Source organism: Aotus nancymaae, unplaced genomic scaffold (genome assembly GCF_030222135.1).
Source record: "Aotus nancymaae isolate 86718 unplaced genomic scaffold, 86718_ANA_hifiasm-v0.15.2.pri h1tg000089l, whole genome shotgun sequence".
Classification (NCBI taxonomy): domain Eukaryota; kingdom Metazoa; phylum Chordata; class Mammalia; order Primates; family Aotidae; genus Aotus; species Aotus nancymaae.
Genome location: NW_026988504.1, coordinates 20098765 through 20120024, shown reverse-complemented (window position 1 = coordinate 20120024; position 21260 = coordinate 20098765). Strand labels below are relative to the sequence as shown.

Here is a 21260-nt window from a genome sequence, read left to right as displayed (position 1 = left end):
TATCTATAGTAAGAAATAGTCTAGAAAAATTAAATGAGAAGTTTCTAAAATTGTTACATTTTGGTATGTTTGGTAAAAGAATAAAATGAATTTTTTAAAAATTCAGCCTTATATCTCTTTTCCAATAGTCATTTCTTGTCTTTGTGGAGAAGTACTTTCTTGTAGTGTCAAGGGCATTGACTCTACAAATTGGAAGACCTAAATTTCTTGAATTCTCAATTTCATTATGTAGCTTTGATTAAACAGTTTCTATGCTCTTCAGTTAATCTCTGCACAATGTGGGTTGCTTTAAACATTGTAAAAATATTTAGCAGGTGTTTTATATTACATGTTTACTTGTAACCAGAGGATGTCCTATAATAATTAGTGATTAATTGATTGATTCATTTGTTTTATTATTTTTAGAGACAGTGTCTTGCTGTGTTGCCCAGGCTGTAGTGCAGCATCATGATCACTGCTCACTGTAATCTTGACCTCCTAGACTCAATGATCCTCACAGCTCATATTCTTGAATAGCTAGGACTATAGGTGTGTGCCATCATGCCAGGCTAGTTAATTTTTTTTTTCTTTTTGGTAGAGACAAGGTCTTGCTATGTTTCCCAGGCTGGTCTTGAACTCCTAGCTTCAAGTGGTACTCCTGCCTCAGGCTGCTGAGCACTGGAATTACAGGCATGAGCCACTGGGCCCAGCCTGATTCATTCATTTAATTAATCAGATAGTCATTTAAATCGACCATGCCTGGAACTGTTCTAGATGATGCAAAGATGAATAAAACACACTCTTTTTTTTGAGGTAGTTCACATTCAAGTGTGGAAAGTGTCAAGTAAATAGAAAATTAAAATGCTCCATGGCAAATACTATAATAGAGTGTATATAGGCTGCTAATAGATACTGCAAGCCTTAGGGAAAGAGTATCCAAGGGATTGATGTCTGAGCTAAATCTCGAAGGATTGGTGTGAATTAAGTAGTTGAAGGTAGCAGCAAAGAGTGAGAAAAACATCTTAAGCCAAAGGAATAGTTTGTGTAAATATGGCAGAAAAATAATCAGACATGACATCTCTTTGAGTGAGCTTCCACTGATTTTTGTCATTTATTAATGGTGGTTTTAGAGTGGGCTTTTGGTTGTTGAAATGTGGTCTGGAGATAGAACAAGGCCTCATGGAGTTCTATTAGGAAGTCAGATATGGTGAGCTCTGGGGTGAGGCAGAAATGGAAGGATATGTTGGGGTATGAAATGTAAAATGGGGATTTTAAAGACTAATCTTAAGCCTTTAGGGCATACCCTACCAGGAACAACAGAAATCATATGAAACAGCTGCAGTACCTTGCTTTTTGGCTTATGGAGTTCTGGTCTGGGTCTCCAAGTCTCCTGCATTATTTGGGGAGGTAGTTGGAAAAAGGATACTAATTTTATAGGATTATTATAGGAATTAAATATAAACATTTATCACAGTGCTTGGCATTTAGACACAAGAAAGGTAAGGCAGAAACCTGAGAGTCATCCTTGAAAACTCTATTTCTCTATTCCTTATGCAACCTAAAGTCTTAGATATATCTTTTTAAAAACATTTTCCCACCTGTATGGGCTGCAGTGGAGGGAACCTAGCAGAAGTGCACGCCTGCAGACAGGCGTGGGTGTGTGTGTGATGGTGTAATGAGGAATCTTGAGATCATCCTGGATGACCAAGGTAGGCCCTAAATTCAGTGGCAAGTGTCCTCATAAGAGGCAGAAGACATAGACACAAAGAGGAGACCAGGTGAAAACAAAAGAAGAAGGTGGAGTGATACAACGATCAGGGAAATGGAGAAATCTTAGAATCAGGAAAAGAAGAGGGGAACGATCCAAGATGGCTGAATAGGAACAGCTTTGGAGTGCAGTTCCCAGAGAGAACAATGCAGAGGGTGAGTGATCACCAGATTTCCAAATGAGTTTTTACTGTACACAGACCAGGAGATTCCAGGGCTGAAAAGTGCCACGAGTTTCCAGCACAGCTGTTTCAGCTGGCACCGCAGGTCTCCCCACAAAAATTCACACAAATCTGAGAGGCCGTTTCAACTGGCACCTGGAATGCCTGGGAGACAGAGCCACCTGTTCAGCTGAAAAAAAGGGAGCTGAAATAGGGAGCCAGGTGATCTGGCTCAATGGGTCCCACCCCAACAAAGACCAGCAATCTGAAACACTCTGGATTGAGAGTTTCACAGCAAGTGCAGCTGGACCTGGGTGGTCCAGCTCAGTGGGGGGAAGGGCATCAACCATTTCCAAGGCAGTCCACCACTACTGAGACAGTCCATCATTATCAAGGCCGTCCACCATTACCAAGGCAGTCTTCCATTACCGAGGCAATCCACCATTACTGAGGCAGACTACCATTACTGAGGCAGTTCTAACTGTACCTCTGTCAACAAAACCGCAAGGAAGTTCAGACAGCAGCTGGGCAGAACCACGGCAGCTCAGCAATGCCTCTGTTGGCAGACTGTGACTAGACTACCTCCTTGCTAGGCAGGGCATCTCTGAAAAAAGGCAGCAGCACATCAGAAACATATAAATAAAGCACCACCTTCCCAGGACAGAGCACCTGGGAAAAGAGGTGGTTATGAGTTCCGCTGCAGCAGACCTAAACGTACCTGCTCAGCAGCTCTGAATGGAACTATGGAGCTCCCAGTTCAACACTTGAGCTCCTATAAGGGACAGACTGTCTCCTCAAGCAGCTCCCTGACCACCATATATCCAAAGAGACACCTCATAAAGGAGAGCTCAGGCTGCCATCTGGAGGGTACCCTTCTGGGATGAAGATAACAAAAGAAGAAACCGGCAGCAACCCTTACTATTCTGAAGTCCCTGCAGGTGATCCCCAGGCAAGCAAGGTCTGCAGTAGAACTCCAGCAGTCCCACAGCAGAGGGGCTCGACTGTTAGAAAAAAACTAAAAAAGAGAAAGAAATAACTTCAACATCAACAAAAAGGACATCCACTCAGAGACCCCTTCCGAAAGTCACCAACTACAAAGACCACAGGTAGATAAATACACAAAGATGGGAAGAAACCGATGCAAAAAGGATGAAAACACCCAAAACCAGAATACCTCTCCTCCTCCAAGGGATCACAACTCCTCACCAGCAAGGGAACAAAGCTGGATGGAGAATGAGTCTGATGAATTGACAGAAACCGGCTTTAGAAGGTGGGTAATAACAAACTTCTCTGAGCTAAAAGAACATGTTCTAACCCAATGCAAAGAAACTAAGAACATTGAAAAAAGGTTAGATAAAATGCTAAATGATAATAAACAGCTTAGAGAAGAATATAAACGACTTGATGGAGCTGAAAAACACAACACAAGAACTTCATGAAACATATACAAGTTTCAATAGCGAAATCGATCAAGCAGAAGAAAGGATATCAGAGATTGAAGATCAACTCAATGAAATAAAATAAGGCAAGATTAGAGAAAAAAGAGTGAAAAGAAATGAACAAAGCCTCCAAGAAATATGGGATTATGTGAAAAGACCTAATCTACGTTTGATAGGTGTACCTGAATGTGACGGAGAGAATGAATCCAAGCTGGAAAGCACTCTTCAGGATATTATCCAGGAGAACTTTCCCAACCTAGCAAGGCAGGCCAACATTCAAGTCCAGGAAATACAGAGAACACCACAAAGATATTCCTCAAGAAAAGCAACCCCAAAGCACATAATGGTCAGATTCACCAGGGTTGAAATGAAGGAAAAAATGCTAAGGGCAGCCAGAGAGAAAGGTCGAGTTACTCACAAAGGGAAGCCCATCAGACTCACAGCAGATCTCTCTGCAGAAACCCTACAAGCCAGAAGAGAGTGGGGTCCAATATTCAACATCCTTAAAGAAAAGAAATTTCAACCTAGAATTTCATATCCAGCCAAAGTAAGCTTCATAAGTGAAGGACAAATAAAATCCTTTATGGACAAGCAATTGCTGAGAGATTTCATCACCACCAGGCCTACCTTACAAGAGGTCCTGTAAGAAGCACTAAACGTGGAAAGGAACAACCAGTACCACCCACTCCAAAAATGTACCAAATGGTAAAGACTATCGACACAATGAAGAAACTGTGTCAACTAATGGTCAAAACAACCAGCTAGCATTAAAATGGCAGGATCAAATTCACACATAACAATATTAACTTTAAATGTAAATGGGCTAAATGCCCCAATCAAAAGACACAGACTGGCAAATTGGGTTAAAAGTCAAAACACATCAGTGTGGTGTAGGAAACTCGTCTCATGTGCAAGGACACACATAGGCTCAAAATAAAGGGATGGAGGAAAATTTACCAGGCAAATGGAGAGCAAAAAAAAGCAGGAGTTGCAATCCTAGTCTCTGATAAAATAGACTTTAAACCAACAAAGATCAAAAGAGACAAAGAAGGTGTTACATAATGGTTAAAGGATCAATGCAACAAGAAGAGTTAATGATCCTAAATATATACACACTCAATACAGGAGCACCCAGATACATAAAGCAAGTTCTTAATGACCTACAAAGAGACTCAGACTCCCAACAATAATAGTGGGAGACTTTAACACTCCACTGTCAATATTAGACAGATCAATGAGACAGAAAATTAACAAGGATATCCAGGACTTGAACTCAGATCTGGACCAAGTGGACCTAATAGACATCTACAGAACTCTGCACCCCAAATCCACAGAATATACATTCTTCTCAGCACCACATCACACCTACTCTAAAATTGACCACATAATTGGAAGTAAATCACTCCTCAGCAAATGCAAAACAACGGAAATCATAACAAACAGTCTCTTAGACCACAGTGCAATCAATTAGAACTCAGGATTAAGAAACTAACTCAGAACCACACAACTTCATGGAAACTGAACAACTGGCTCCTGAATGTTGACTGGATAAACAATGAAATGAAGGCAGAAATAAAGATGTTCTTCGAAACCAACGAACACAAAGACACAACATACCAGAATCTCTGGGAAACATTTAAAGCAATATCTAGAGGGAAATTTATAGCAATAAGTGCCCACATGAGAAGCAAGGAAAGATCTAAAATTGACACCCTATCATCAAAATTGAAAGAGCAGGAGCAAGATCAAAAAAACTCAAAAGTTAGCAGAAGACAAGAAATAACTAAGATCAGAGCAGAACTAAAGGAGATAGAGATACAAAAAACCCTTCAAAAAAATCAACAAATCCAGGAGCTGGTTTTTTGAAAAGATCAACAAAATAGACTGCTAGCCAGATTAATAAAAAAGAGAGAAGAATCAAATAGATGCAATAAAAAATGGTAAAGGGGATATCACCACAGATTCCACAGAAATACAAACTACCATCAGAGATTACTACAAACAACTCTATGCACATAAACCAGTAAACCTGGAAGAAATGGATAAATTCCTGGACACTTTCATTCTCCCAAGCCTAAACCAGGAAGAAGTTGAAACCCTGAATAGACCAATAACAAGGGCTGACGTTGAGGCAGCAATTAAGAGCCTACCACCCGGAGGTGGATCCAAGATGGCCGATTAGGAGGAAGTTGGGATTGCAGCTCTGAGAGAAGGTGCAGAGGGTGAGTGGATGCCCCATTTCCAGACATATTTTGACTGCCCACAGACCAGGAGATTCACAGGAGGAGGAGCCCCACGGGTCGCCAGTGCCGCTGGTCTGACCGGTGTGGCCGCTTGGCCTACGCCCTGGGGTGGGGGGCAGCGGCTGGTTGAGCAGAGTGAGAAAGACTGAGTCCCCTCTGAGCCAGCAAGGGGAGCTGAAGCAGGAAGTCAAGCCAGGAGATTCCTGGGCAAGGGCGCACCACGAATCTCAGAGCCGCTGCTTCGACTGATGTAGTGGCTCACAGGGCAGCAGATTTTCACTGCCCACGGACCAGGAGATTCACAGACGGAGGAGCTCCACGGGTTGCCAGTGCCGCTGGTTGGAATGGAGCGGCCGCTCAGCCAACACCTGGGGCAGGGGACAGCAGCTCCTTGTGCAGAGTGAACAAGACTGGGTCCCCTCTGGGCCAGCAAGGGGAGCTGAGGCAGGGAATCAAGCCAAGAGATTCCCAGGCAAAGAGGGCGCCACGGGAAGCACGGCTGAACCTGGGATGCTCCAGCTCAGTGGGGGAGGGGCATCCCCCACCAGGAAACACCCTGCAGTTCCCAGGACAATTTGCCGTAACCAAGACAACCTGCCACTACAGAGACTCCATCACTACAGGGGTGGGCCAACATAGCGGAAGCAGTTCTAACTACACCCAAATAAACAGGACTGCAGGGAAGTTCACAAGGAAGCTGGGCGGAGCCCACAGCAGCTCAGCGAAGCCTCTGCAGGCTGAGTGTGACTAGGCTGCCACCTTGTGGGCAGGGAAAACGATAGCAAGACAGCGGGAAATCATAAAGCCCTAACTCCCTGGGACAGAACACCTGGGGGGAAGAAAAGGGGGTTTATGAGTTCAGCTACTGCAGACTTAAAATTACCAGAACCAGAAAGACAGCAACTACAAAGTCGATAGGCAGATAAATCCACAAAGATGGGAAGAAACCAGCGCAAAAAGGATGAAAACACCCAAAACCAGAACACCTCTCCTTCTACAAGGGAGTGCAACTCCTCACCAGCAAGGGAACAAGACTGGATGGAGAATGAGTGTGATGAAATGACAGAATCAGCTTTCAGAAAATGGATAATAAGAAACTTCCGTGAGCTAAAAGAACATGTTCTAACCCAATGCAAAGAAACCAAGAACCTTGAAAAAAGACTTGACGAAATGCTAACAAGAATGGACAACTTAGAGAGGAATATGAGTGAATTGATGGAGCTGAAAAACACAACACGAGAACTTTGCGAAGCATGCACAAGTTTCAACAGTCGAATTGACCAAGCAGAAGAAAGGATATCAGAGGTCGAAGATCAACTCAATGAAATAAAACGAGAAGGCAAGATTAGAGAAAACAGGGTAAAAAGGAATGAACAAAGTCAACAAGAATTATGGGACTATGTGAAAAGACCTAATCTACATGTGATAGGTGTACCTGAATGTGACGACGAGAATGCATCCAAGCTGGAAAATACTCTTCAGGATATTATCCAGGAAAACTTCCCCAACCTAGCAAGGCAGGACAATATTCAAGTCCAGGAAATACAGAGAACACCACAAAGATATTCCTCTAGAAGAGCAACCCCCAGGCACATAATCATCAGATTCACCAGGGTTGAAATGAAGGAGAAAATACTAAGGGCAGCCAGAGAGAAAGGTCGGGTTACCCATAAAGGGAAGCCCATCAGACTCACAGCAGATCTCTCAGCAGAAATCCTACAGGCCAGAAGAGAGTGGGGGCCGATATTCAACATCCTTAAAGAAAAGAACTTTCAACCCAGAATTTCATATCCAGCCAAACTAAGCTTCATAAGTGAAGGAAAAATAAAATCCTTTGAGAACAAGCAAGTACTCAGAGATTTCATCACCACCAGACCAGCTTTACAAGAGCTCCTGAAGGAGGGACTACACATAGAAAAGAACAACCAGTACCAGCCACTCCAAAAACACATGAAATGGTAAAGAACATCAACATAATGAAGAATCTGCAGCAACCAATGGGAAAAACAGCCAGCTAGCATCAAAATGACAGGATCGAATTCACATTTAACAATATTAACCCTAAATGTAAATGGACTAAATGCCCCAATCAAAAGACACAGACTGGCAAATTGGATAAAAAGCCAAAACCCATCAGTGTGCTGTATCCAGGAAACCCACCTCACATGCAAGGATACACAAAGGCTCAAAATAAAGGGATGGAGGAAGATTTACCAAGCAAATGGAGAGCAAAAAAAAGCAGGAGTTGCAATTCTCATCTCTGATAAAATAGACTTTAAAGCAACAAAGATCAAAAGAGACAAAGAAGGACATTACATAATGGTAAAAGGATCAATGCAACAAGAAGAGCTAATGATCCTAAATGTATATGCACCTAATACAGGAGCACCCAGATACATAAGGCAAGTTCTTAAAGACTTAGAAAGAGACTTAAACTCCCACACAATAATAGTGGGAGACTTCAACACACCATTGTTAATATTAGACAGATTGAGACAGAAAATTAACAAGGATATCCAGGACTTGAACTCAGACCTGGACCAAGCAAACCTAATAGACATTTACAGAACTCTCCACCCCAAATCCACAGAATATACATTCTTCTCAGCACCACATCCCACCTACTCTAAAATTGACCACATAATTGGAAGTAAATCACTCCTCAGCAAATGCAAAACAACGGAAACCAAAACAAACAGTCTCTCAGACCACAGTGCAATCAAGTTAGAACTCAGAATTCAGAAACCAACCCAGAACGGCACAGCTTCATGGAACTGAACAACTGGCTCCTGAATGTTGACTGGATAAACAATGAAATGAAGGCAGAAATAAAGATGTTCTTCGAAACCAACGAGAACGAAGACACCACATACCAGAATCTCTGGGACACATTTAAAGCAGTCTCTAGAGGAAAATATATAGCAATAAGTGCACACATGAGAAGAAAGGAGAGATCTAAAATTGACACCCTATCGTCAAAATTGAAAGAGCTAGAGGAGCAAGATCAAAAAAACTCAAAACCTAGCAGAAGACAAGAAATAACTAAGATCAAAGCAGAATTGAAGGAGATAGAGACCCGAAAAACCCTACAAAAAATCAATAAATCCAGGAGCTGGTTTTTTGAAAAGATCAACAAAATAGACAGACCACTAGCCAGACTAATAAAAAAGAAAAGAGAGAATAACCAAATAGATGCAATAAAAAATGATAAAGGGGATATCACCACAGATGCCAGAGAAATTCAAACCATCATCAGAGATTATTACAAACAACTCTATGCACATAAACTAGAAAACCTGAAAGAAATGGATAAATTCCTGGACAGTTGCCTCCTCCCAAGCCTAAACCAGGAAGAAATCGAAACCCTGAATGGACCAATAACAAGATCTGAAGTCGAGGCAGCAATTAAGAGCCTACCACCCAAAAAAAGCCCAGGTCCAGATGGGTTCACAGCTGAATTCTACCAGAAATACAAAGAGGAACTGATACCATTCCTACTGAAACTATTCCAAATAATCCAAAAAGAGGGAATCCTACCCAAATCATTTTATGAGACCAACATCATCCTAATACCAAAACCCGGCAGAGACTCAACAAGAAAAGAAAACTACAGGCCAATATCCATGATGAACATAGATGCAAAAATCTTGAATAAAATACTGGCAAGCCAATTGCAACAGCACATCAAAAAGCTTATCCACCATAATCAAGCAGAATTCATCCCAGGGATGCAAGGCTGGTTCAGTATATGCAAGTCTATAAATGTAATTCACCACATAAACAGAACCAAAGACAAAAACCACTTGATTATCTCAATTGATGCAGAGAAGGCCTTCGACAAAATTCAACAGCCCTTTATGCTAAAAACTCTCAATAAACTAGGTATAGACGGGACGTATATCAAAATAATAAAAGCTATTTATGACAAACAGACAGCCAATATCATACTGAATGGGCAAAAACTGGAAGCATTCCCTTTGAAATCAGGCACTAGACAAGGATGCCCTCTCTCACCACTCCTGTTCAATATAGTACTGGAAGTTCTAACCAGAGCAGACATGATTGTATATCTAGAAGACCCCATCATCTCAGCCCAAAATCTCCTGAAACTGATAAGCAACTTCAGCAAAGTCTCAGGATACAAAATCAATGTGAAAAAATCACAAGCATTCCTATACACCAATAACAGACTTAAAGAGAACCAAATTAAGAATGAACTGCCATTCACAATTGCTACAAAGAGAATAAAATACCTAGGAATACAACTAACAAGGAACGTAAAGGACTTCTTCAAGGAGAACTATAAACCACTGCTCAACGAAATAAGAGAGGACACAAACAGATGGAGAAACATTCCACGTTCATGGTTAGGAAGAATTAATATCGTGAAAATGGCCATACTGCCCAAAGTAATTTACAGATTCAACGCTATCCCCATCAAGCTACCAATGACCTTCTTCACAGAACTGGAAAAAACCACCTTAAACTTCATATGGAACCAAAAGAGAGCCCGCATAGCCAAGTCAATTCTAAGCAAAAAGAACAAAGCGGGAGGCATCACACTACCGGACATCAAACTCTACTACAAGGCTACAGTAATCAAAACAGCATGGTACTGGCACCAAAACAGAGATATAGACCAATGGAACAGAACAGAGGCGTCAGAGGTGACACAACATATCTACAACCACCCGATCTTTGACAAACCTGATAAAAACAAGCAATGGGGAAAGGATTCCCTGTTCAATAAGAAGTGTTGGGAAACTGGCTAGCCATATGCAGAAAGCAGAAACTCAACCCCTTCCTGACACCTTACACTAAAATTGACTCCAGATGGATTAAAGACTTAAACATAAGACCTAACACCATAAAAACACTAGAAGGAAACCTAGGGAAAACCATTCAGGACATAGGCGTAGGCAAGGGCTTCATGACCAAAACACCAAAAGCATTGGCAACAAAAGCCAAAATAGACAAATGGGACCTAATCAAACTCCACAGCTTCTGCACGGCAAAAGAAACAGTCAATAGAGTGAATCGGCAACCAACAGAATGGGAAAAAATTTTTGCAGCCTACCCGTCTGACAAAGGGCTGATATCCAGAATTTACAACAAGCTAAAACAGATTTACAAGAAAAAAACAAACAAGCCCATTCAAAAATGGGCGAAGGATATGAATAGATGCTTTACAAAAGAAGACATACATGAGGCCAACAAGCATATGAAAAAATGCTCATCATCACTGGTCATTAGAGAAATGCAAATCAAAACTACATTGAGATACCATCTCACGCCAGTTAGAATGGCGATCATTAAAAAATCTGGAGACAACAGATGCTGGAGAGGATGTGGAGAAATAGGAGCACTTTTACACTGTTGGTGGGAGTGTAAACTAGTTCAACCATTGTGGAAGACAGTGTGGCAATTCCTCAAGGACCTAGAAATAGAAATTCCATTTGACCCAGCAATCCCATTACTGGGCATATATCCAAAGGATTACAAATCGTTCTACTATAAGGACACATGCACATGAATGTTCATTGCAGCACAGTTTACAATAGCAAAGACCTGGAACCAACCCAAATGCCCATAGATGATAGACTGGACAGGAAAAATGTGGCACATATACACCATGGAATATTATGCAGCCATCAAAAACGATGAGTTTGCATCCTTTGTAGGGACATGGATGAACCTGGAAAGCATCATTCTCAGCAAACTGACACAAGAACACAAAATCAAACACCGCATGTTCTCACTCATAGGAGGGTGTTGAACAATGAGAACACATGGACACAGGGAGGGGAACACTATACACTGGGCTCTGTAGGGGGTAGTGGGGGGGACAGTGCAGGGGGTGGGGAGTCGGGGAGGGATAGCATGGGGATAAATGCCAGGTATAGGTGAAGGGGAGGAAGGCAGCAAATCACACTGCCACGTATGCACCTATGCAACAACCTTGCATGTTTTTCACTTGTACCCCAAAACCTAAAATGCAATAACAAAAGGAAACAAAACAAAACAAAAAAAAAGAGCCTACCACCCAAAGAAAGCCCAGGTCCAGATGGGTTCACAGCCGAATTCTACCAGACGTGCAAAGAGGACCTGGTCCCACTCTTTCTGAAACTATTCCAAACAATCCAAAAAGACGGAATCCTTCCCAAATCATTTTATGAGACCAACGTCATCCTGGTACCAAAACCCAGCAGAGACTCAACAAAAAAAGGAAACTTCAGACCGATATCCATGATGAACAAAGTCTTCGTCCACTAGGGACTATTTAAGTAGGTAATATTTGTTTGGGAGCGTCATCATAGGTGTTTATTATTGCATAGATGCAAGGAATAAATTTGAGCAAGAGCTAATGAAACTGTAAACATGGTTGACTACCACACTCTTATTGGTTGAGGTTGGACTTCAGAGAAAGGAGTTTTCTAAATGAAGAGCAGGTAAAAGTGAAATGGCCTTCTACACTGGATTAATACATGTTTGGTCTAACAGAATACTTTTCAGTGATCAGATTCAAGAGCTTGAGGGTTGAAGCTTTGAGTTGTCTTAGGACTTAAGCCATGATCTAAGAACATGGGACATGGAATCAATCTACAATAAGTGACAGTTACTGGGATGGCTCTGAGAAGTGTTAGAACCATAATCAAAACCAGAATGAGGATAAATGCCAAGCAAATAGGAAACCAGAATGTAGGAAGCAACTCCTAATCAGAAGGCAATTTAGCACCAATTTAGCCTAGCATTTCTTTGATTGGTTCAAACACATAGCACTTGCTTTGTAGTGATTTAAAGGCCTGCACCTGAAATACATAGTTTACCAATTTTCAGAGAATCAGTGAATCAGGTGAGCCCAACACCAAAACGATACTATTCTTTGATTTAAAAATTTGCTTCTTCTGGTCGCCGCGAGATGGGCGGAGTGGCTGGGCCACTCCCTTCAGTCCTGCTCCCAGTCTGCCCCGCCCCGCAGCCAAGGACTGGATGAGGATACATATTCCAAGGGGGTGCAGGACGCTGGCGCAGAAGGAGCTGGATGGAGCTGTGGTCGCGCGAGGAAGCTTTGTAAGTATACGCATTGCACCCCTATTTTCACAAAGCTTGGCTATCGGAGCATTGTGAACATTAATGACCTCAAACTCAGGCTGTCTGAAGCTGAGCAAGAACATCCACTACGTTTTTGGAATGAGCTTAAAGAAGCTCAACAGGAAGAACTTTATGCAAAGCTCCAGGCCATGAACTTTGAGGAGCTGAACTTCTTTTTCCAAAAGGCCATTGAAGGATTTAACCAGTCCTCTCAGCAAGAAAAAATGATGCGTGAATGGAACCGGTTCCTTGAGAGGTATTGGGCAGTGCTACAGGGAACCTAGGTCAGCTCCAGGCCTGGGAAAGTGAAGAACTTTTCCAGATTTCTCAGAACGAAGTTAACACTTCTAGCTGGTGGGCAGGGGACTAGACTCATTGCATATCCAAAGAGGATGTATGATGTTAGTTTGCCATCCCATAAGACGCTTTTTCAGTTTCAAGTAGAGCGTATCCTGAAGCTACAACAGCTGAAAAATATTATGGCATCAAATGCGTTATTCCTTATAATAATCAGTAGCAGAAAAGCGGAATCTACAAAGGAGTTCTTTACCAAGCACAAGTACTTTGGTTTGAAAAAAGAAGATAAAATCTTTTTTCAGCAAGGAATGCTCCCTGCCATGAGTTTTGATGGGCAAATTATTTTGGAAGGGAAGAACAAAGTTTCTATGGCTCCAGATAAGAATAGTGGTCTTTATCGGGCTTTTGCAGCCTGGAATACTGTGGAGGAGATGGAGCAAAGAGGCATTTGGAGCATTCATGTCTATTGTGTTGACAACATATTAGTAAAAGTGGCAGACCCACGGTTCATTGGATTTTGCATTCCAAAAGGAGCAGGCTGTGGAGCAAAGGTGGTAGAGAAAACAAACCCTACAGAACCGGTTGAAGTAGTTTGCCAAGTGAATGGAGTTTACCAGGTGGTAGAATATAGTGATATTTCCCTGGCAACAGTTCAAAAATGAAGCTTAGATGGATGACTGTTATTTCATGTAGGGAACATTGCCAACCATTTCCTCACTGTACCACTTCTGAGAGATGTTGTCAATGTTTATGAACCTCATTTGCAGCACCATGTGGCTCAAAAGAAGATTCCTTATGTGGCTACCCAATAGCAATTGATTAAGCCAGATAAATCTAGTGGAATAAGCATGGGAAAATTTGTCTTTGACATCTTCTAGTTCACAAAGAAGTTTGTGGTACATGAAATATTATGGGAAGATGACTTTTCCACACTAAAGAATGCTGACAGACAGAATGGGAAAGACAACTCTGCTACTGCAAGGCATGCTTTCATTACTTGCTGGATCCTCAATTCATGGGGCACTTTATAGATGAAAATGGCTCTCATCTTCCAATAATTCCCTGCTTAAAGGATGCCAGTGATGTACCAATCCAGTATGAAATCTCTCCTCTTATCTCTAATGCTGAAGAAGAAATGGAAAGTTATGTGGCCGATATATAATTCCGTACACCTTTAATCATCAATGAAAATGGAGTTCATGAGCTGGTGAAAAATAGTATGTGAACCCTATACCAAATTCTACCACAATAGGAATAGCTTTCATTTTTGATAGACCAACTGTGAACCTATAGGACCTCCTGGATGACTCAAGTTTAGATATTCACAGGGCTTTATTTTGCTTGTTTAACTCTTATAGCTACTGCAAACTTCTCAAGATCTAGATGTCTGAATTTCAGATAGTTTTTTTTTTTTTTTTGGGTTATACATGATTTTATTTTCATTTTCCTTCTGTATTTTTGATTTGCATAATTTTTTAAAAATTACAAATACAACAGGAATAAACTGTTCCATAGTGCCAGAAATGTCATACAGTATATTATTCTAAGTAGAATTAAATCTGGCTCTGTCACTAATCTCTAAAAATTGAGGGAATCCAATTTTAGTAATTTTTGAAACCCCTCCCTTCTCTTGGGATTGTAAAATTGGAGAAGGGCCTCTGCTCTTCAGTTAATTGCGGTTAGCACTCCTGATTCTCCTTGCCACAGTAGCATGGTCCATGCAAAAGTGGGTGACTCTGCTGGGGGGGCCACTTGCTCTGTACTCGACATGGCTATGGGAACATTCTCTAGGGTTTAGTGCTATGAGTTTATTTTGTAGGCACCCATGTGCCCTTTTAATTTTTTGGTGGTATTGGTGGGGGATTGGGAGAGAGATGCTGTCTCTTTCTCTTTTTTTTTTTTATTTTTATTTTATTATTTTATTTTTTTATTGCATTTTAGGTTTTGGGGTACATGTGAAAAACGTGCAAGGTTGTTGCATAGGTGCATTCGTGGCAGTGTGATTTGCTGCCTCCCTCCCCCTCACCCATATCTGGCATTTCTCCCCATGCTATCCCTCCCCTACTCCCCAACCCCCACTGTCCCCCCACTCCCCCCCAACAGACCCCCGTGTATAGTGCTCCCCTCCCTGTGTCCATGTGTTCTCCTTGTTCAACACCCACCTATGAGTGAGAACATGTGGTGTTTGATTTTGTGTTCTTGTGTCAGTTTGCTGAGAATGATGGTTTCCAGGTTCATCCATGTCCCTACAAAGGACGTGAACTCCTCGTTTTTGATGGCTGCATAATATTCCATGGTGTATATGTGCCACATTTTTCCTGTCCAGTCTATCATCGATGGGCATTTGGGTTGGTTCCAGGTCTTTGCTATTGTAAACTGTGCTGCAATGAACATTCGTGTGCATGTGTCCTTATAGTAGAACGATTTATAATCCTTTGGATATATGCCCAGTAATGGGATTGCTGGGTCAAATGGAATTTCTATTTCTAGGTCCTTGAGGAATCACCACACTGTCTTCCACAGTGGTTGAACTAATTTACACTCCCACCAACAGTGTAAAAGTGTTCCTATTTCTCCACATCCTCTCCAGCATCTGTTGTCTCCAGATTTTTTAATGATCGCCATTCTAACTGGCGTGAGATGGTATCTCAATGTAGTTTTGATTTGCATTTCTCTAACGACCAGTGATGATGAGCATTTTTTCATATGCTTGTTGGCCTCATGTATGTCTTCTTTTGTAAAGCATCTGTTCATATCCTTCGCCCATTTTTGAATGGGCTTGTTTGTTTTTTTCTTGTAAATCTGTTTTAGCTTGTTGTAAATTCTGGATATCAGCCCTTTGTCAGACGGGTAGGCTGCAAAATTTTTTTCCCATTCTGTTGGTTGCCGATTCACTCTATTGACTGTTTCTTTTGCCATGCAGAAGCTGTGGAGTTTGATTAGGTCCCATTTGTCTATTTTGGCTTTTGTTGCCAATGCTTTTGGTGTTTTGGTCATAAAGTCCTTGCCTACGCCTATGTCCTGAATGGTTTTGCCTAGGTTTCCTTCTAGTGTTTTTATGGTGTTAGGTCTTATGTTTAAGTCTTTAATCCATCTGGAGTCAATTTTAGTGTAAGGTGTCAGGAAGGGGTCCAGTTTCTGCTTTCTGCATATGGCTAGCCAGTTTTCCCAACACCACTTATTGAACAGGGAATCCTTTCCCCATTGCTTGTTTTTATCAGGTTTGTCAAAGATTGGGTGGTTGTAGATATGTTGTGTTGCCTCCGAGGCCTCTGTTCTGTTCCATTGGTCTATATCTCTGTTTTGGTACCAGTACCATGCTGTTTTGATTACTGTAGCCTTGTAGTAGAGTTTGATGTCCGGTAGTGTGATGCCTCCTGCTTTGTTCTTTTTGCTTAGAATTGACTTGGCTATGCGGGCTCTCTTTTGGTTCCATATGAAGTTTAAGGTGGTTTTTTCCAGTTCTGTGAAGAAGGTCATTGGTAGCTTGATGGGGATAGCATTGAATCTGTAAATTACTTTGGGCAGTATGGCCATTTTCACGATATTAATTCTTCCTAACCATGAACGTGGAATGTTTCTCCATCTGTTTGTGTCCTCTCTTATTTCGTTGAGCAGTGGTTTATAGTTCTCCTTGAAGAGGTCCTTTACGTTCCTTGTTAGTTGTATTCCTAGGTATTTTATTCTCTTTGTAGCAATTGTGAATGGCAGTTCGTTCTTGATTTGGCTCTCTTTAAGTCTGTTGTTGGTGTATAGGAATGCTTGTGATTTTTGCACATTGATTTTGTATCCTGAGACTTTGCTGAAGTTGCTTATCAGTTTCAGGAGATTTTGGGCTGAGATGATGGGGTCTTCTAGATATACAATCATGTCGTCTGCAAATAGAGACAATTTGACTTCCTCCTTTCCTAATTGAATACCCTTTATTTCTTTTTCTTGTCTGATTGCTCTGGCTAGAACTTCCAGTACTATATTGAACAGGAGTGGTGAGAGAGGGCATCCTTGTCTAGTGCCAGATTTCAAAGGGAATGCTTCCAGTTTTTGCCCATTCAGTATGATATTTGCTGTCTGTTTGTCATAAATAGCTTTTATTATTTTGAGGTACGTTCCGTTGATACCTAGTTTATTGAGAGTTTTTAGCATAAAGGGCTGTTGAATTTTTTCGAAGGCCTTCTCTGCATCAATTGAGATAATCATGTGGTTTTTGTCTTTGGTTCTGTTTATGTATTTAATTACATTTATAGACTTCCGTATATTGAACCAGTCTTGCATCCCCGGGATGAATCCTACTTGATCATGGTGGATAAGCTTTTTGATGTGCTGTTGCAATCGGCTTGCCAGTATTTTACTGAAGATTTTTGCATCTATGTTCATCATGGATATTGGCCTGTAGTTTTCTTTTCTTGTTGAGTCTCTGCCGGGTTTTGGTATTAGGATGATGTTGGTCTCATAAAATGATTTGGGAAGGATTCCTTCTTTTTGGATTATTTGGAATAGTTTCAGAAGGAATGGTACCAGTTCCTCTTTGTATGTCTGGTAGAATTCGGCTGTGAAACCATCTGGACCTGGGCTTTTTTTGGGTGGTAGTCTCTTAATTGCTGCCTCGACTTCAGATCTTGTTATTGGTCCATTCAGGGTTTCGACTTCTTCCTGGTTTAGGCTTGGGAGGAGGCAACTGTCCAGGAATTTATCCATTTCTTCCAGGTTTTCTAGTTTATGTGCATAGAGTTGTTTGTAATAATCTCTGATGATGGTTTGAATTTCTGTGGAATCTGTGGTGATATCCCCTTTATCATTTTTTATTGCATCTATTTGGTTATTCTCTCTTTTCTTTTTTATTAGTCTGGCTAGTGGTCTGTCTATTTTGTTGATCTTTTAAAAAAACCAGCTCCTGGATTTATTGATTTTTTTGAAGGGTTTTTCGTGTCTCTCTCTCCTTCAATTCTGCTTTGATCTTAGTTATTTCTTGTCTTCTGCTAGGTTTTGAGTTTTTTTGATCTTGCTCCTCTAGCTCTTTCAATTTTGACGATAGGGTGTCAATTTTAGATCTCTCCTTTCTTCTCATGTGTGCACTTATTGCTATATATTTTCCTCTAGAGACTGCTTTAAATGTGTCCCAGAGATTCTGGTATGTGGTGTCTTCATTCTTGTTGGTTTCAAAGAACATCTTTATTTCTGCCTTCATTTCAGTGTTTATCCAGTCAACATTCAGGAGAAAGTTGTTCAATTTCCATGAGGCTGTGTGGTTCTGGGTTGGCTTCTGAATTCTGAGTTCTAACTTGATTGCACTGTGGTCTGAGAGACTGTTTGTTATGGTTTCCGTTGTTTTGCTTTTGCTGAGGACTGATTTACTTCCAATTATGTGGTCAATTTTAGAGTAGGTGTGATGTGGTGCTGAGAAGAATGTATATTCTGTGGATTTGGGGTGGAGAGTTCTGCAAATGTCTATTAGGTTTGCTTGATCCAGGTCTGAGTTCAAGTCCTGGATATCCTTGTTAATTTTCTGTCTCATTGATCTGTCTAATATTGACAATGGTGTGTTGAAGTCTCCCACTATTATTGTGTGGGAGTCTAGGTCTCTTTGTAAGTCTTTAAAAACTTGCCTTATGTATCTGGGTGCTCCTATATTAGGTGCATATATATTTAGGATTGTTAGCTCTTTTTGTTGCATTGATCCTTTTACCATTATGTAATGTCCTTCTTTGTCTCTTTTGATCTTTGTTGCTTTAAAGTCTATTTTATCAGAGATGAGAATTGCAACTCCTGCTTTTTTTTGCTCTCCATTTGCTTGGTAAATCTTCCTCCATCCCTTTATTTTGAGCCTTTGTGTATCCTTGCATGTGCGGTGGGTTTCCTGGATACAGCACACTGATGGGTTTTGGCTTTTTATCCAATTTGCCAATCTGTGTCTTTTGATTGGGGCATTTAGTCCGTTTACATTTAGGGTTAATATTGTTAAGTGTGAATTCGATCCTGTCATTTTGATGCTAGCTGGCTGTTTTTCCCATTGGTTGCTGCAGATTCTTCATTGTGTTGATGCTCTTTACCATTTCATGTGGTTTTGGAGTGGCTGGTACTGGTTGTTCTTTTCTATGTGTAGTCCCTCCTTCAGGAGCTCTTGTAAAGCTGGTCTGGTGGTGATGAAATCTCTGAGTACTTGCTTGTTCTCAAAGGATTTTATTTTTCCTTCACTTATGAAGCTTAGTTTGGCTGGATATGAAATTCTGGGTTGAAAGTTCTTTTCTTTAAGGATGTTGAATATCGGCCCCCACTCTCTTCTGGCCTGTAGGGTTTCTGCTGAGAGATCTGCTGTGAGTCTGATGGGCTTCCCTTTATGGGTAACCCGACCTTTCTCTCTGGCTGCCCTTAGTATTTTCTCCTTCATTTCGACCCTGGCGAATCTGATGATTATGTGCCTTGGGGTTGCTCTTCTAGAGGAATATCTTTGTGGTGTTCTCTGTATTTCCTGGACTTGAATATTGGCCTGCCTTGCTAGGTTGGGGAAGTTTTCCTGGATAATATCCTGAAGAGTATTTTCCAGCTTGGATGCATTCTCTTCGTCACATTCAGGTACACCTATCAAACGTAGATTAGGTCTTTTCACATAGTCCCATAATTCTTGTTGACTTTGTTCATTCCTTTTTACCCTGTTTTCTCTAATCTTGCCTTCTTGTTTTATTTCATTGAGTTGATCTTCGACCTCTGATATCCTTTCTTCTGCTTGGTCAATCGGCTGTTGAAAGTTGTGCATGCTTCGCAAAGTTCTCGTGTTGTGTTTTTCAGCTCCCTGAATTCGCTCATATTCCTCTCTAAGTTGTCCATTCTCGTTAACATTTCGTCAAGTCTTTTTTCAAGGTTCTTAGTTTCTTTGCATTGGATTAGAACATGTTCTTTTAGCTCACGGAAGTTTCTTATTATCCACTTTCTGAAAGCTGATTCTGTCATTTCATCACACTCATTCTCCATCCAGTCTTGTTCCCTTGCTGGTGAGGAGTTGTGCTCACTTGTAGGAGGAGAGGTGTTCTGGTTTTGGGTGTTTTTATCCTTTTTGCGCTGGTTTCTTCCCATCTTTGTGGATTTATCCACCTATCGACTTTGTAGTTGCTGTCTTTCTGATTTTGGTAATTTTAAGTCTGCAGTAGCTGAACTCATAAACCCTTTTTTCTTCCCCCTAGGTGTTCTGTCCCAGGGAATTAGGGCGTTATGATTTTCCGCTGTTGCAATCGTTTTCCCTGCCCACAAGGTGGCAGCCTAGTCACACTCAGCCTGCAGAGGCTTCGTTGAGCTGCTGTGGGCTCCGCCCGGCTTCTGTGTGAGCTTCCCTGCAGTCCTGTTTATGTGGGTGTAGTTAGAACTGCTTCCGCTATGCTGACCCGCCCCTGTAGTGACGGAGTCTCTGTAGTGGCGGGTTGTCTTGGTTACGGCAAATTGTCCTGGGAACTGCAGGGTGTTTCCCGGTGGGTGACGCCCCTCCTCCGCAGAGCTGGACTGTCCCGGGGTTCAGCCGTGTTTCCGGAGGCGTCCTCTTTGCCTGGGAATCTCTTGGCTTGACTCCCTGCCTCAGCTCCCCTTGCTGGCCCAGAGGGGATCCGGTCTCGCTCACTCTGCACAAGGGGCCGCTGCTCCCTGCCTCAGGTGCAGGCAGAGCAGCCGCGCCAGTCCAACCAGTGGCGCTGGCAACCCGTGGAGCTTCTCCACCTGTGAATCTCCTGGTCTGTGGGCAGTAAAAATCCGCTGCCCTGTGAGCCGCTGCATCAGCCAAAGCAGTGGCTCTGAGATTCGTGGTGCGCCCTTGCCCGGGAGTGTCCTGGCTTGAATCCCTGCTTCAGCTCCCCTTGCTGGCTCAGAGGGGATTCAGTCTCTCTCGCTCTGTACATGGAGCCGCCGCCCCCCGCCTCAGGGTATAGGCCGAGCGGCGTGCCGCTCAAACCAGCAGCGCTGGTGACCCATGCGGCTCCTCCTCCTGTGAATCCCCTGGTCTGTGGGCAGTAAAAATCCGTCTGGAAATGCGGCGTCCACTCACCCTCTGCGCCTTCTCTCGGAGCTGCGATCCCGACTTCCTCCTAATCGGCCATCTTGAAAACCCTCTGTCTCTTTCTCTTTCCCCCCCTGCTGGCCGCTGAGGTCGCCGTCCACATGCCCGCAGTTGCCGCAGTTACTCGTTCGCGCTCCCACCGGCCCCAGCGCGAGCCAGAAGGCGCCTCCCTGCCCCCGCTCCCTCGCAGCGGATGCCGCTGGCTCCCCAGCAGCCAGCGAACCTGCAGCACTGCGCCCGACCGACT

The 21260-nt window shown here is 42.3% G+C and overlaps 1 protein-coding gene and 1 pseudogene across 1 annotated transcript in view; both read left to right on the top strand.

Moving 5' to 3' along the window:
- The window catches only part of EFCAB13 (EF-hand calcium binding domain 13), a 109433-nt gene that overhangs the window by 14438 nt on the left and 73735 nt on the right, over positions 1-21260 (top strand).
- Positions 1655-14203, top strand: LOC105711156 (UDP-N-acetylhexosamine pyrophosphorylase-like; annotated as a pseudogene).